The sequence below is a fragment of the Dendrobates tinctorius genome, unplaced genomic scaffold, assembly GCF_039654945.1.
Source record: "Dendrobates tinctorius isolate UK_male_01 unplaced genomic scaffold, ASM3965494v1 ptg000016l, whole genome shotgun sequence".
NCBI classification, from domain to species: domain Eukaryota; kingdom Metazoa; phylum Chordata; class Amphibia; order Anura; family Dendrobatidae; genus Dendrobates; species Dendrobates tinctorius.
The window spans coordinates 4,297,021-4,314,149 of NW_027361684.1; the positions used below are offsets into that span (position 1 = coordinate 4,297,021).

General features: G+C 42.3%; 1 protein-coding gene across 4 annotated transcripts in view; it reads right to left on the minus strand.

Moving 5' to 3' along the window:
• Positions 1-17,129, minus strand: part of CTPS2 (CTP synthase 2) — a 249,215-nt gene that overhangs the window by 205,378 nt on the left and 26,708 nt on the right. The window lies entirely within an intron of this gene.

Consider the following 17,129-nt stretch of genomic DNA (forward strand, 5'->3'; position numbering starts at 1 on the left):
GACTTGGACACAGACGCTGCAGATATACCGCTTACCAAAGGTACAATGCAGAAACTGCTCAGTGCCCTCCGCTCATCACTGCAGCAGGATTGGAAAGATATGGTGGCTGAGCTGAGGGGAGATATCACTGCCATAGGCAGCCGTACAGCACATATTGAATCTAAAATGGGGGAGCTGACAAAGTCACACAATAGCCTCATTGATGCCAATGCAGCACTAGAGGAACAAGTGCAAAAGCTCCATACCAAGGTCTTGGATTTAGAGGACAGGTCCCGCCGAAATAATATAAGAATCAGAGGAATTCCAGAGGCCATACCAGACAAGGGGCTGCAGAGTTTTCTGGGCTCCTTGCTGCAGGAGCTGCTCCCAGACCTGACTGCAACTGATTTCCTGGTGGACAGAATACACAGAGTCCCTAAGCCTAAATCCCTCAGTGCTGATGTCCCTCGGGACACTTTAGCTCGCCTGCACTTTTACAAGACCAAAGAAGCCCTGCTGCAAGCCCTGAGAAAGAGACCCCCTCTGTCTGAGCAATTCCGGCACCTGTCCATTTTTCCAGATCTGTCTGCAGGAACCCTGGCAAAAAGGAGGGAATTTGCTCCTTATACCAAAGTTCTCAGGGATGAAGCTATATCCTATAGATGGGGTTTCCCTGTAAAGATCCTGCTTTTCCGAGTAGGAAATACCCACGCCTGCCATTCCCCACAGCAGTTGGCAAAGCTCCTATCCTCATGGAACTTGGCAAATCTCCCGGCCAGATCTCCAAGAGCTACAGGATCATCCCAACAGGATAAAGTGAATGAAGATTGGTCCGTCGCGTGAGTTATGTGATATGTTTGAGTCGCGGCTGAGACTTAGTTGCTACTTTTAAGGTCCGCTGGTTCTGTTCAACCAGGACCCTGAACCCCCATGGCGGTAAATTTCCACCATACCGCAGGCCCCTTTTTTGGGCTTTTTTCTTTGTGGACTGATGCTCCCTACATCAGTAATGTTAGTGATGTCAATATTGTTACCAATACCAATACCATACCAATCCTGGTATGCATGGTCCTCTCACCCCCTCAATATCTGGCGCAGACTATCCGTGAATGCCCTCGGATCTCGGGGATTCGAGTGGGGAGTATAAATCATGTGGTCAGTCTATATGCAGATGACGTGATCTTATCTTGCACTAATGTAGAGGTGTCCCTACAACACGTAATGGAGATCCTGTCCTCCTTCGCTCAAGTCTCGTATTACAAGCTTAATATTACCAAGTCCTTAATTTTTCCGCTCTTCTTGCCAGCCTCTACCAGAGCCACTCTTTCTCATCTTTACCCTTTCAAATGGGAAGACGAGGGAATCCCCTACCTGGGTATTATACTGGCCCCGCTACACTCCGTGATCCGGAAAAATCTGCTGACCCTGCACACCTCATTGGATAAAGAACTTACTCGCCTTTCTCTTCTCCCGCTCTCTTGGGTGGCGAGAATGCAGACTTTTAAAATGATCTGTCTCCCAAAAATTATCTACTTACTTCGGTGCCTGCCCCTAACAATTCCGCAACGGTATCTCACCAAAATTCATTCGCTAATGAGTAAATTTATATGGGCTGGGAAAAAACCTAGAATAGCCCTGAGATGTATGCATGCCCCGTTCAGTGGTGGAGGAATGGGTATTCCTAATATTCTAACATATCACAGAGCTGCTATCCTGGAACCGGCTCGAGATTGGTGGAAGAATGATTCAGACTTGAGATGGTTACAGATTGAGTACACCTGGGCACAGGCCCACTCCCCTAAACAATTCATAGACTCCCTGCTCCTAACCCCTTCGCCCTCCGGCGATCTTCTACCCACCACAGCAGCTCTAAAGAAAGCTTGTTCCTTATGGAGCAAGCCAGTGTCACAGGCTCTAGGTCCCAGCCTTCCCCTTAGATCGCTGGAAGCCTTCATTCCGAATTTGAATCTTGCCGCCTGGACACGTGGAGGTCCAATTACCCTAGCAGATCTCTATAGAGAAGGCGTCCTACTCCCGTACTCAGAAATGTGTGTTAAATTTAACCTCCCCCGACACAGTTTATTCCAGTTTTTTCAAATACGTCACTTCCTTCAGTCCGCTCCTCACCTACCGGTTTCCACAACAGCCGACCACGCCGCAATTAAAAAATTCTTTCAAAATAGCAAAATCAAAGGCCTTTCATACATCCATAACCTGCTAAACTCCCCGGAACCGGACAAACAATTGCCGTATATGCTCAAATGGGAAAAAGATCTAGCCTCTCAGCTTCCGTCGCAAGAATGGTTCGCGGCCTCAAAATGGATCCACAAATTCTCTTCATGTCTCAATCACATAGAGCAATTAAAAAAGGTTCATCTGCGGTGGTACAACTCCCCTACTAAACTGGCTTCTTTTTCCCCACATATGTCACCTTTGTGCTGGAGGGGATGCAACCACAGGGGCACCTTGTGTCATATGTGGTGGTTTTGCCCTAAGTTATCTAACTTCTGGCAGGAGGTGTTCAATCTAATCCATGAGGTTACTAGTCTCCGTCTTTCCCCAAACCCAACCTTAGCGGTGCTACACATTGGCCTAGATGGGATACCGGATCTTTTAAAAAATATCATTTCTCACATTCTCATAGCCGGCAGGTACTGTGTGGCATACAAGTGGAGGTCGGTGAGCCCCCCTACAAAAACAGAACTAATTGAGAGGACCAACCTACACTGGCTATACGAAACCAACTTGACCCCCAATCTAGAGAAGAGAACGGTGAGACTTAAACAATGGCATCCGTGGGCCACTTCCCTTTATGCAACGGCCCTCCCCCAGATACAGACACCTACACCATAAATAAATTGATTGTGCCTAAGAATGCCATGCATGTAGAGCTGCTTCCCCTTCCCCCTCCCCCCCCCCCTCTCCCCGCTTCTATGTTCAAGTTGTTGTTGGAAGGGGTATTTAATGTCCCAGATTGATATTCTAATAATGGCTCGAGGTTATTCCACCTCTTGCTACTCATTGCTCCTGTTCTTGATGTTTTTGTATGAGAAGTTTGTATTTTTTCTGAAAACTCAATAAAAACCTTTATGATAAAAAAAAATAATGGCAGGACAGTTTTAGCATTTAGTGAACCTAGCAAAAAAGCCAAACAAAAAACAAGTGTGACATTGCACTTTTTTTGGTAATTTCATCGCACTTGAAATTTTTTTTCCTGTTTTCGAGTACATGACATGGTAAAATCAATGATGTTGTTCAAAAGTACAACTTGTTCTGCAAAAAACAAGCCCTCACATGGCCATACTGACGGAAAAATAAAAAAGTTATGGCTCTGGGAAGAAGGGGACCAAAAATTAAAAATGAAAAAAGCTCCGGTCAATTAAAATTCTTACAGTAGGCGATATCTCACATTCAAATAGTTTGTAGCATCTATTGTGTGTTATAAATATATTATATGTCTTTTACAGTTTAAAAATTATAAAATGGAAAATGGGCCGATGCAAAACTTTGGGCACCCTTCATGGCTAGTACCTAGTAGCACCCCCTATTGAAAGTATCAAAGCTTATAGACGCATTTGTAGCCGGCCAAAAGTCTTTCAATACTTGTTTAAGGGATTTTCATCCATTCTTCTTTGGAAAATTCTTCCAGTTCTGTGAGATTCCCGGGTCGTCTTGCATGCACTGCTATTTTGAGGTCTAGACACAGATTTTCAGTGTAGATCAGATCAGGGGACTGTGAGGGCCATTGTAAAACCTTCAGTTTGCCCCATTTGAGGTCGTCTATTGTGAATTTTGATGCGTGTTTAGGATCATTATCTATTTGTAGAAGCCATCCTCCTCTTTTCAATTTCAGCTTTTTTACAGATGATGTTATGCTTGCAACACGAATTTGTTGAAATATCAATGACTCCATTCTTCCCTCTACCTGTGAAATGTTCCTTGTGCCATTGGCTGCAACACAACCCCAAAGCATGATTGATCCATCCCCATACATAGTTAATGGTTGGCGAGAAGCTTTTTTCCTGAAATTCTGTGCCCTTTTTTCTCCACACATACCTTTGATCATTGTGCCCAAAGAGTTCTATTTTAACCTCCTCGGTCCACAGAACTTGTTTCCAAAATGCATCAGGCTTGTTTAGATGTTCTTTTCCATACACTTGAAGTTGAATTACAGTGGGGAAAAAAAGTATTTAATCAGTCAGCAATAGTGCAAGTTCCACCACTTAAAAAGATGAGAGGCGTCTGTAATTTACATCATAGGTAGACCTCAACTATGGGAGACAAACTGAGGAAAAAAAAATCCAGAAAATCACATTGTCTGTTTTTTTTTCATTTTATTTGCATATTATGGTGGAAAATAAGTATTTGGTCAGAAACAAGCAATCAAGATTTCTGGCTCTCACAGACCTGTAACTTCTTCTTTAAGAGTCTCCTCTTTCCTCCACTCATTACCTGTAGTAATGGCACCTGTTTAAACTTGTTATCAGTATAAAAAGACACCTGTGCACACCCTCAAACAGTCTGACTCCAAACTCCACTATGGTGAAGACCAAAGAGCTGTCAAAGGACACCAGAAACAAAATTGTAGCCCTGCACCAGGCTGGGAAGACTGAATCTGCAATAGCCAACCAGCTTGGAGTGAAGAAATCAACTGTGGGAGCAATAATTAGAAAATGGAAGACATACAAGACCACTGATAATCTCCCTCGATCTGGTGCTCCACGCAAAATCCCACCCCGTGGGGTCAGAATGATCACAAGAACAGTGAGCAAAAATCCCAGAACCACGCGGGGGGGACCTAGTGAATGAACTGCAGAGAGCAGGGACCAATGTAACAAGGCCTACCATAAGTAACACACTACGCCACCATGGACTCAGATCCTGCAGTGCCAGACGTGTCCCACTGCTTAAGCCTGTACATGTCCGGGCCCGTCTGAAGTTTGCTAGAGAGCATTTGGATGATCCAGAGGAGTTTTGGGAGAATGTCCTATGGTCTGATGAAACCAAACTGGAACTGTTTGGTAGAAACACAACTTGTCGTGTTTGGAGGAAAAAGAATACTGAGTTGCATCCATCAAACACCATACCTACTGTAAAGCATGGTGGTGGAAACATCATGCTTTGGGGCTGTTTCTCTGCAAAGGGGCCAGGACGACTGATCCGGGTACATGAAAGAATGAATGGGGCCATGTATCGTGAGATTTTGAGTGCAAACCTCCTTCCATCAGCAAGGGCATTGAAGATGAAACGTGGCTGGGTCTTTCAACATGACAATGATCCAAAGCACACCACCAGGGCAACGAAGGAGTGGCTTCGTAAGAAGCATTTCAAGGTCCTGGAGTGGCCTAGCCAGTCTCCAGATCTCAACCCTATAGAAAACCTTTGGAGGGAGTTGAAAGTCCATGTTGCCAAGCGAAAAGCCAAAAACATCACTGCTCTAGAGGAGATCTGCATGGAGGAATGGGCCAACATACCAACAACAGTGTGTGGCAACCTTGTGAAGACTTACAGAAAACGTTTGACCTCTGTCATTGCCAACAAAGGATATATCACAAAGTATTGAGATTAAATTTTGTTTCTGACCAAATACTTATTTTCCACCATAATATGCAAATAAAATGAAAAAAAAAACAGACAATGTGATTTTCTGGATTTTTTTTTCTCAGTTTGTCTCCCATAGTTGAGGTCTACCTATGATGTAAATTACAGACGCCTCTCATCTTTTTAAGTGGTGGAACTTGCACTATTGCTGACTGACTAAATACTTTTTTTCCCCACTGTATATAGTGAGGACATAGGAAAGCTTTTCTTCTAACTCTTCTATGAAGGGCAAATTTGTGCAGGTGTCTCTGAACAGTAGAAGAATGTACCACAACTCCAGAGTCTGCTAAATCTTTCTGAAGGTCATCTGCAGTCAAGTGGGGGTTGTGATTTGCCTCTCTAGCAATCCTATGAGCAGCTGCCACTGAAATTTTGCTTGGTCTTCCAGACCTTATCTGGACCTCCACTGTTCCTGGTTACTGCCATTTCTTAATTACAATTCGACTGGAGATAAACTCTCACATATCACAGCAAACAACAGATCACTACTACTAAAACTTCCCTTCAACCGCTTAGCTTTAGAACTCGGCACAGGAAGACAAATCTTTCACTAGCAAGGACTAAATGCCCAAAGAAAGTATATATGGAGGGAGTAAATGATAACCAATTGCAGCTGAGAACTACCAGGCTGTATGGTCTCAGCCAGCATGGAAAGAGTACTTAACCCTCTGAGCACTGATGGAAAGGAAATCCATTTAAAATAGGACATGACTCACACCATCTCTAAAGAGGACTGCGATTCATTACCTGACGTGACCTTTTAACTCCAGGTCTTCCAGGGAGACGAGACATCCTCGTGACTCTTCTTATAGACTTCTCCTGCTTTGTGGGCCTTCCATTATTTTCAATTTTTGAGTGCTAGGCAGCTGCTTAGAAGAACCCATGGCTGCTGTTTTTCTGCACAAGGGTAGAGGAGGCTGGGTTTTTATAAAGCTGGCAAACTTGCATCACCTGGCCTTTCCAAAGGTTGATAGAGAATACACCATAACCCTAACAGGCTAATTAAGGTCTGAAACCTTGGTCAAAATTATATGAGCACACAAATCTCCAAGGGTGCTTTTGCATCAACCCATTTTCTTTTCTGTAATTTTTAAAATAAAACAAAAAAATTAATATATATTTTTTGCCAAAAATACAAATAAAATATGTAATCTTTAACCCTTTTACGACTTATGACATATAGGTACATCATATCTCACCTCCACCTGTTTGATGTGGGTAACTTTTCCGGCACATCGCAATTCAGCCGCGGCTGTTAACATGTTAAATGTCGCTGTCAATCTCTGGCAGCAGCATTTAACATGATCACGCCGAAAGCGCGACACTAGCTCCGCCCATCGGCAACCCTGTCACATGCCCGCAAGATGATAGCAGCTTCCAGTCTCCCATGGAGACTATTGAAGCAAGTAAAATGTAAAATAAAGCTGTTTACAAATATTAAAAAAATATAAAAGTTAAAATCGCCCCTCTTTTGCCCCATTCAAAATAAAATAATAAAAGAAAAAAAATACACATATTTGGCATTGATGAGTTCAGAATCACCAGATTTATCAATATATAAATATAATTAATCCGATTGGTGTAACGATAATGTAAAGTATCATGTATTTTTCCCTATTTCCAGAATCTATTCACATACTGAACTCTGCTATGCCAGTGGTGAGGGTTTGACCCCCCTGTTCTTTTCCCTTTGCCTGTCAAGCCTGCAAATTTCTGCTCACTCACAGCCTGTGACACTGTCCACCCCCCTTTCCCCCCCCCTCAGCCTCCACACACACTCTTTGTAATCAGAGATATCAGTGAGTGATTTCCCTCCTCCCAGCAGGGAGCCCCTTTGTCTTCCCATGTGCTCTGACTTCTCACAGACAATAATGAGAATCTAATCATTTGGTCATAAAGCGACGTGAGTGTGTGATAGCAAAATGACAGATACATATTTGGAACGTGCTTTGATAGAGCTTAGCGTCAGCGCCTCTTGCTAAATTCTAGCTTCAGCGGAATCTGAGAAGTGGATTCCTGCACAGCTGGGGCAGTCCGATGCTTCTTATTTGGTTGTGAATGAATGCCAGCGACAAGCTGAATAAGATGATACGATCTGCGTTCCTATACGAGGTACCCGCTGCGAGATATGATTATTATAAGTTTTCAGAACCAGATCTGTAACTCTGAGCTAGGGGAGGGAGCCGGAAAACCAGCCCCTTTAGTGATGTCACAAGCCCAGACGTATAAGTCTGCAACTAAGCCCCCCTGTTAGATGCTGCCTGGATGCTGTTGCTCCAAGACCCCTCAATGCATTGTGACCTCTGGCTCCTCCCACCAGCATGGTTTTGCCTGAAATGATCTAAGGAACATGTGAGTGCCTCTTTTCTTCTGTTAACCCTCTTTTTATTTGTAATTGCTTTGTACATAATTTAATTGTCTCATATTGTAAAATCTTTTTATATCTTCTGTAAACACTGCCTATCTTTTGGGAGTAAAATATAAAATTATTAGTCTCGTATCTCCATGCTCTATGACGATTTCACGTGCCTAAAAGTTAATTGAGCTACTAATTTGGCTTCGTACCGCTTTATTAATTTAAATATTGATAGAGAAATCGGAAGCTGGTGGCAGCGAAGTGTGCTCTGGGCTAGGTGGGCTAGCTGGCAGTGACGGAAGGGGTTTTATAAGCTGGCTGTCTGGCTGTGGCCAGCGCCTTTATCATTCCCTTGCTGCGGCGTGCCTAATAGCCAGTGCACAAGTAGCCCGTCCAGCGACTAATTATCCTAGGTGCAGTTCCCTGACTGACCTGAGGGTAAAAGGGGCACTGGAGAGCTGTAAGTTCCAAAGCAGAACCAAAAGTGGGATATACATAAATCCCTGTAGTTCGGGACATATTGTGGCAGCAGTGGGATAACTACAATAAGCCCCCCTGCGGTAAATTGTTAGGGCAAGACTAGCTTGTTGTTCTCACCACATTGTTGGCAGAGGTGGGATAACTAAGATAAGCCCCCCGGCACATGTGATAGTCATGTGCGGCCAAAGGTCAACAACCCCCAACCGTGACAATTGGTAAACAGCGTAATGGCAAAAAAAATCAAAACTTCAGAATTACCATTTTTGTGGTTGCTGCAACATTACATTAAAGTGCAATAATGGGCAATAAAAACATCTTATCTACCCAAAATGGTATCAATAAAAATGTTAACTTGGTGCGCAAAAAATAAGCCCTTACTCAGCCCCAGATCACAAAAAATGGAGACGCTACAGGTCATGGGAAATGACAGAATTTTTTTTCCTTTACAAATTTGGGCTTTTTTTGCCACTTAAATAAAAAGGAACCTAGGCATGTTTGGTGTCTACAAACTCGTAATGACCTGGAGAATAATAATGGCAGCTTAGGAAGGATAGATAGATAGATAGATAGATAGATAGATAGATAGATAGATAGATAGATAGATAGATAGATAGATAGATAGATTTGCACTTTTTCTTTGGAAATTTCGCCGCACTTTGAATTTTTTTCCTTTTTTTTTCCGTACATGATATGGCAAAACGAATAGAGTCATTCAAAAGTACAACTCATCCCACAAAAAAACAAGCCCTCACATGGCCATATTGATGGAGAAATAAAAAGTTATGGCTCTGGGAAGAAGGGGAGCGAAAACGAAAACTCAGAAATGGAAAAAAAGGTGGTGAAGGGGTTAACTGTAGGCCTTTTAGAGATCATTTCATCTTCAATTGCTTAGCTGTTTTCAACAACAGTAATTTTGACTAGGGGTGCCCAAACTCTTACATACAACTGTATATATACAGTGGGTCCGGAAAGTATTCAGACCTCTTTGAATTTTTCACTCTTTGCTTCATTGCAGCCATTTGGTAAATTTAAAAAAGTTCATTTTTTTCTCATTATTGTACACTCTGCACCCCATCTTGACTGAAAAAAACAGAAATGTAGGAATTTTTGCAAATTTACTAAAAATGAAAAATGTAAATATCAAATGGCCATAAGTATTCAGACCCTTTGCTCAGACAGACTTTGCGCGTTTCTTGAAAGTATGAAAATCCTGCCCCACACATTATTACACTACCATTTGTGGAATGGATAAAGGCTTTTATAGTATTACATTTATTTTTATTTTAAGGTCAGCAAATATGTATAACTGTGGATAGAAAAAAAATATTATTATTCATTGCCAAACACCTTCACATTTTTTTTCCATTTTAACCCCTTTCCTACAATGGACGTAATATTCCGTTCATGTGACCTGGTACCTAAGTCCCATGGACGGAATATTACGTCATAGCGATCAGCAGCGCCCACGTGGTGAGCGCCGCTGATCGCGGCCGGGTGTCAGCTGATTATCACAGCTGACACCAGGCACAATGTGTCAGGGGCAGGCACGGACCGCCCCCGACACGTTAACCCCTGGCACACCGCGATCAAACACGACCGCGGTGTACCGGGGGTTAAAGGGAAGCATCGGCAGGGAGGGGGCTCCCTCCGTGCACCCCTGAGCCCCCCACAGCAGCGAAATGTGCAGCGCTGCTGCGGTGTTCTCCATCCCTGCAGGTCCCCGAATCCAAGATGGCGACGGGGACCTTCAGGGGCCTGCAGGGAGCAGACTTCCTCAGTGCCTGCAAAGCGCAGGCATGAGGAAGTCTGCGTCCATGCCTGTGACAGATCGCTGATCTGTGATGTGACAGATCAGCGATCTGTCACAGAACAGTGATGTTCCCCCTGGGACAACTTAATAAACTTAATAAAGTAAAAAAAAAAATAAAAGTGTGAAAATAATTTAAAAAAAAAAAATTGCTAAATAAATTCCAAAAAAAAAAAAATATTCCCTAATAAATTCATTTTTTGGAAATAAAAAAAAAAAACAATAAAAGTACACATATTTGGTATTGCCGCGTCCGTAACGACCCGCCTTATAAAACTGTCTCATTAGCTCTCCCCTTTAGCGAACCCCTTAAAATAAAAATAAAAAACAAAGCAAAAAATAAAGATTTATTATCATACTGCCGAACAAAAAGTGCAACAACGCACGATCAAAAAGACGCATATAAATATCCATGGTACCGCTGAGAACATCATCTTGTTCCGCAAAAAACGAGCCGCCAAACAGCATCATCAGCGAAAAAATAAAAAAGTTATAGCTCGCAGAATAAAGCGATGCAAAAATAATTATTTTTTATATAAAATTGTTTTCATTGCATAAAAGCACCAAAACATAAAAAAAGACATAAATGAGGTATTGCTGTAACCGTACTGACCCGAAGAATAAAAACGCTTTATCAATTTTACTGCACGCGGAACGGTGTAAACGCACCCCCCCAAAAGAAATTCATGAAACGCTGGTTTTTGTTCATTCTGCGTCCCAAAAATCGGAATAAAAACCGATCAAAAGATGTCACGTGCCCGAAAATGGTACCAATAAAAACGTCAACTCGTCCCGCAAAGAATAAGACCTCACATGACTCGGTGGGTCAAAATACGGAAAAGTTATAGCTCTCAATATGTGGTGATGCAAAAACTATTGTTACAATAAAAAGCGTCTTTTAGCGTGTGACAGCTGCCAAATATAAAAACCGCCATAAATAGTAAATCAAACCCCCCGTTATCACCCCCTTAGTTAGGGAAAAATAATAAAACTAAAAGAAAATGTATTTATTTCCATTTTCCCATTAGGTCTAGGGTTAGGGTTAGGGCTGAGATTAGGGTTAGGGGTGTGTTGGGGTTCGGGTTGGAGTTAGAATTGGGGGTTTCCACTGTTTGGGCACATCAGGGGCTCTCCAAATGCAACATGGCGTCTGATCTCAATTCCAGCCAATTCTGCGTTGAAAAAGTCAAATGGTGCTCCTTCCCTTCCAAGCTCTGCCAACTGCCCAAACAGTGTTTTACCCCCACATATGGGGTATCAGCCTACTCAGGACAAATTGCAAAACAACTTTTGGGTCCAATTTCTCCTGTTGCTCTTAGGAAAATAAAAAATTGGGGGCAAAAATATCATTTTTGTGGAAAAAAATATGATTTTTTTTATTTTCACGCCCGGGCGTTATAAACTTCTGTGAAGCACTTGGGGGTTCAAAGTGCTCACCACACATCTAGATAAGTTCCGTGGGGGGTCTAGTTTCCAAAATGGGGTCACTTGTGGGGAGATTCAATAGTTTAGGTACATCAGGGGCTCTCCAAACGCACATGACACCCGCAGACCATTCCATCAAAGTCTGTATTCCAATCGTCACTACTTCCCTTCCGAGCCCCGACGTGTGCCCATACAGTAGTATTCTCCCACATATGAGGTATCAGCGTACTCAGGACAAATTGGACAACAACTTTTGGGGTCCAATTTCTCCTGGTACCCTTGGGAAAATAAAAAATTGGGGACTAAATAATCATGTTTGTGGAAAAAATATGATTTTTTTATTTTCATGCCGGGCGTTATAAACTTCTGTGAAGCACTGGGGGGTTCAAAGTTCTCACCACACATCTAGATAAGTTCCTGGGGGTCTAGTTTCCAAAATGGTGTCATTTGTGGGGGGTTTCCACTGTTTTGGTACATCAGGGGCTTTCCAAACGCGACATGGTGTCCGATCTCAATTCCAGCCAAAAACGTCAAATGGCGCTGCTTCCCTTCCAAGCTCTGCCATGCGCCCAAATAGTCGTTTACACCCACATATGGGGTATCAGCGTACTCAGGACAAATTGCACAATAACTTTTAGGGTCCTGTTACCTTTGGAAAAATAAAAATTGAGGGTGAACAGATCATTTTTGTGGAAAAAATATGATTTTTTAATTGTACGGCTGTACGTTATAAACTTCTGTGAAGCCCTTGTGGGTTCCAAGTTCTCACCACACATCTAGATAAGTACCTTGGGGGGTCTAGTTTCCAAAATGGGGTCACTTGTGGGGGGTTTCCACTGTTTAGGTACATCAGGGACTCTCCAAACGTGACATGGCGTCCGATCTGAATTCCAGCCAATTTTGCATTGAAAAAGTCAAACGGCGCTCCTTCCATTCTGAGCTCTGCCATGCACCGAAACAGTGGTTCCCCCCCACATATCAGGTATCAGCGTACTCAGGACAAATTGCACAATAACTTTTGCAGTCCAATTTCTCCTGTTACCCTTGGTAAAATAAAAAAAATTGAACCTGAAGTATTTTTTTTGTGAAAAAAAGTTAAATGTTCATTTTTTTTTTTTTTTTATTATTCAAAAAATTCCTGTGAAGCACCTGAAGGGTTAATAAACTTCTTGAATGTGGTTTTGAGCACCTTAAGGGGTGCAGTTTTTAAAATGGTGTCACTTTTGGGTATTTTCTATCATATAGACCCCTCAAAGTGGCTTCAAATGTGATGTGGTCCGTAAAAATAAAATGGTGTTGCAAAAATTAGAAATCGCGGGTCAACTTTTAACCCTTAAAACTTCCTAACAAAAGAAAATTTTGGTTCCCAAATTGTGCTGATGTAAAGTAAACATGTGGGAAATGTTACTTATTAAGTTTTTTGTGTGCCGTATCTCTGTGATTTAAGAGCATAAAAATTCAAAGTTGGAAAATTTCTGTTTTTTTCACAAATAAACGCAAATTATTTGAATGAAATTTTACCACTAACATGAAGTACAATATGTCATGAGAAAACAATGTCAGAATCACCGGGATCCATGGAAGCCTTTCAGAGTTATTACCTTATAAAGGGACAGTGGTCAGAAATTGTAAAAATTGGCCCGGGAGTTAATGTGCAAACCACCCTTGGTGGTGAAGGGGTTAAATACTGTACTAAAACTTGGCATGATAATATTTTGTATGCAAGGCGGTGAATACTGATCCATACTAGCTCTCAGTGATCTACGACTTGCCACTTCATTTTTAAAGAACTTTATTGAGATATATGGCATTAGGCAATGAGAATATATACAAATATATACAGTATATATACTTGACCCATTATAAAGACAACAGTGCCATCTAGTGGTTAGTGTGGGCACATCATGCAGAATGGCAACATCTGCCTCTTGCTATATCATAATAAAGTTGACACAACAATATATTTGAGAGAAAGGAGATAAGTGTCAAAATCAAGAAGAGTATAGCTTTATACAAATTTAGACTTCGTAACAGTTAGAGATTTCTGATTGGAGCTTGAAAGTCCCTGCAGCTCTGCACTACAGAACCATGGACATTGTGTGCTATCAAAGGGTGATTCTCTATAGTACAATGTTACTGAGAAAACGTCTGTGATATAGTGTCCAATGGTGCAAGACACAATGTGCTTACTGTCAGATCTATGAGAAACACGGTGGCTCAGTGGTTAGCACAGTGGTTGAGTGGGTAGCACTTCAGCTTTGAAGGGCTGAAATCCTGGGGTCAAATCCCACCAAGGGTAACATCTGCAAGGAGATTGTATGTTCTCCCTGTGTTTGCGTGGGTTTCCTCAGGGGGTCTCTGGTTTCCTCCCACACCCCAAATACATTCTGATAGGGAATCTAGATTGTGAGCCCCATCAGGGACAGTGATGATCATGTCTGTAAAGCGCTGTGGAATTAATGGCGCTATATAGGTGAGTAAAATAAATAAGATCTATAAAACATTGGAGGTTTAGAGAGGCACAGTAGAGCCCCCCTAACTTTCTGCGCCACATTACCGCTCTATAAGTTGTAGAAAGCTGTTACAATCAATTCTTTTATGAGGATAAAATATATTTTTAGAATTGTTACACAAAAAATGCAGAATTCAAATGCTGGCAAAATTAGAGACAAAAACAGCACATATGTATGATAACGTTGCACATGGGTTTTCTGATCACAAATAAGGACAATGGGTGAAAAACTTCCTTAACCCCTTAACTCACAGAGCTTTTTTCGGTTTTGAGTTTTCGCTTTCACTCTCCTTCTTCCCAGAGCCATAACTTTTTTTTTTTTCATTAATATGGCCACGTGAGGGCTTGTTTTTTTGTGGGACGAGTTGTACTTTTGAACAACACCATTGGTTTTACGACTAGAAAACGGGAGAAAAAATTCCAAGTGCGGTGAAATTGCAAAAAAACGTGCAATCCCACATTTGTTTTTGTTTGGCTTTTTTTACTAGGTTCACTAAATGCTAAAACTGACCTGCCATTAGGATTCTCCAGGTCATTACGAGTTCATAGACACCAAACATGCCTAGATTCTTTTTTATCTAAGTGGTGAAAAAAAATTCCAAACTTTGTTAAAAAAAAGAAAAATTGCGCCATTTTCCGAGACCCGTAGAGTCTCCATTTTTCTTGATCTCGGGCTTACTTTTTGCGTGTTGAGTTGACGTTTTTAATGATACCATTTTGGTGCAGATATGATCTTTTGATCGCCCGTTATTTAATTTTAATGCAATGTGACGACCAAAAAAACTTAATTCTGGCATTTTGACTTTTTTTTAACGTTTGGAATGCTTCAATAGCCTCCATGGGAGATTAGAAGCTGCCATAGCCTGATCGGCTCTGCTACATAGAGACGATGATCAGATCGCCTCTATATAGCAGAATTACTCTCTCGCTATGAGTGCCGACCACCGGGTGGCGCTCATAGCAATTAGGCAGTGACAACCATAGAGGTCTGCAGGAGACCTCTGGTTGTCATGCCAACGAACCGCTGACGCGCGACCATGTGATGCGGGTCACCGGTGGGCGGGTTTCCAGCGCGATTGCCGGAAGCACATGTTAAATGCCGCTGTCAGCGTTTGACAGCGGCATTTAACGAGTTAGTAGCCACGGGTGGATCGTAATTCCAACCGCGGCTATTCCGGGCACGTCAGCTGTTCAAAACAGCTGACATGTCCCGGGAAAGATGTGCTGACATGTCCCGGGAAAGATGTGGGCTCAGCGCCGGAGCCCACATCAAAGGGAGGGAGTCCAACATCGGCATAAATGTACACCTGATGTCAGAAAGGGGTTAAAGAAAGAAAATGATAATCAGATTCATTGTGTAAAAAACCACGGGCAGCATGAATCAGACACTGGCTATGTGGCTTTGCGATTGCAGGCGGGTATATTTTACTCTGTAATGTCAGGGACTATAGGGAGAGACATGACTCGTCCAATGGCATTCTCCCCACCCTGCTCCAATTGACTGACAGGTCTCTCTCATCCATGTTCACAGGGAGAGACCTACGTAGCTGCATTCATACCTGGCTGTGGTTGGGACAAGATGAATCTAATGACAAGCTCCCTTTTAATACAGGTTCTCCATATCGAATGTACCCTTAAGGCCCCATAAACTATGGATACCCTATTATAGCTGCATACAACTTGGGGTCCTAATACAGAAATGTGCATGAAATCTCCTGCTGTGGTCAGGAAACCAGTCTGCACTCGCCACTGGGACCAAAGCCCAACGTTAACACATTCATTGCCTCTTTTGTATGTAGTTAGCATTTATAACTAGTGTCCAAACTTCACAAGTGGCTAAGATTCAGATTGATTGCCTGTCACTAGTTTTTAATGTGCTAAGGCTGTAGGCTCAAAGTGGTACGTAGAATCCAACACATACCCCCACGAGGCAATAGTCCAGCTATAACCATAATTCTATCCTCCTTATAATACCGTATGATGACTGCAATGTATTTAGCACTGTGTACTTACACTTGCTCATTATTCCTTTCTACCCAGCTAATTCTTCTCTTTTCTCTGTTCTATGTACACATAGGAAGTCTCTTTTCCATACACCAGTCATTCCCTTCTTCAACTTCTGACCCAGCTGCTCCCTCCTCCCCTGCTAGCGACTTTTGCAGTGATGTCTTATACAGGGAAAATTGATTTAAAAAACTGACCGTCACATTCAATCATAAGCATAGTGTGAACAGGTGCTTAACCTAGAGTCACCAACTCATATACATTCAAACAAAAAAGGAAGCACACTGTATAGGTTCCCATTCAGATGAGGACTTCAGTCTTAGCGAGGATTGGCATAGATAGGGTCCTGGAAAACGAGAAATGCCTTACCGTGGCTTCCAGGTACACATAAAGTTGGCCATTTTATGCGATAAACTTTCTCAATTTTTCATACTTCTACTGCAGTAATGCAATTCATTTTTCATATTTCATGTTTGCATGTTATGGCGCTACAGTGTGATTCCTTTTTTGTTTGAATACAGGGAAAATTGACCTCCTGTTTCTACATAGAGCTTAGAAGGATTCAGTTAGTCAGCTTTTAATCATGTGATGTTATAGATCGAATGGAAAAGAGAAGAATTAGCTGGGTAGAAAGGAAAAATGGGCAATAGTAAGTACACAGTGCTATATAATATGATGATTGCAATATAGTAAGAAGATAAAAACTATAATGGTAGTGCTGCTTTAATGGACAGTAAAATACAAGTTCTGTGACAGGAAAGGGTGATAGAGATTGTTAGGCGTCGGGTTCTGACCTCTGCACAGGAGGAATCCCGAGCCTTACCTTCAGTGGTCTCTCATTCAGTCCCGACCGCAGAGGAGGCTGCTCAGCAAAGGCGTCATTCCCGGCGTCTTGCTCAGGCTAGTGCGGTCAGGTTGGCTGCTGCTGCCACCTCTGGTTCAGCTTTAGCAATCCGCACTAGCCA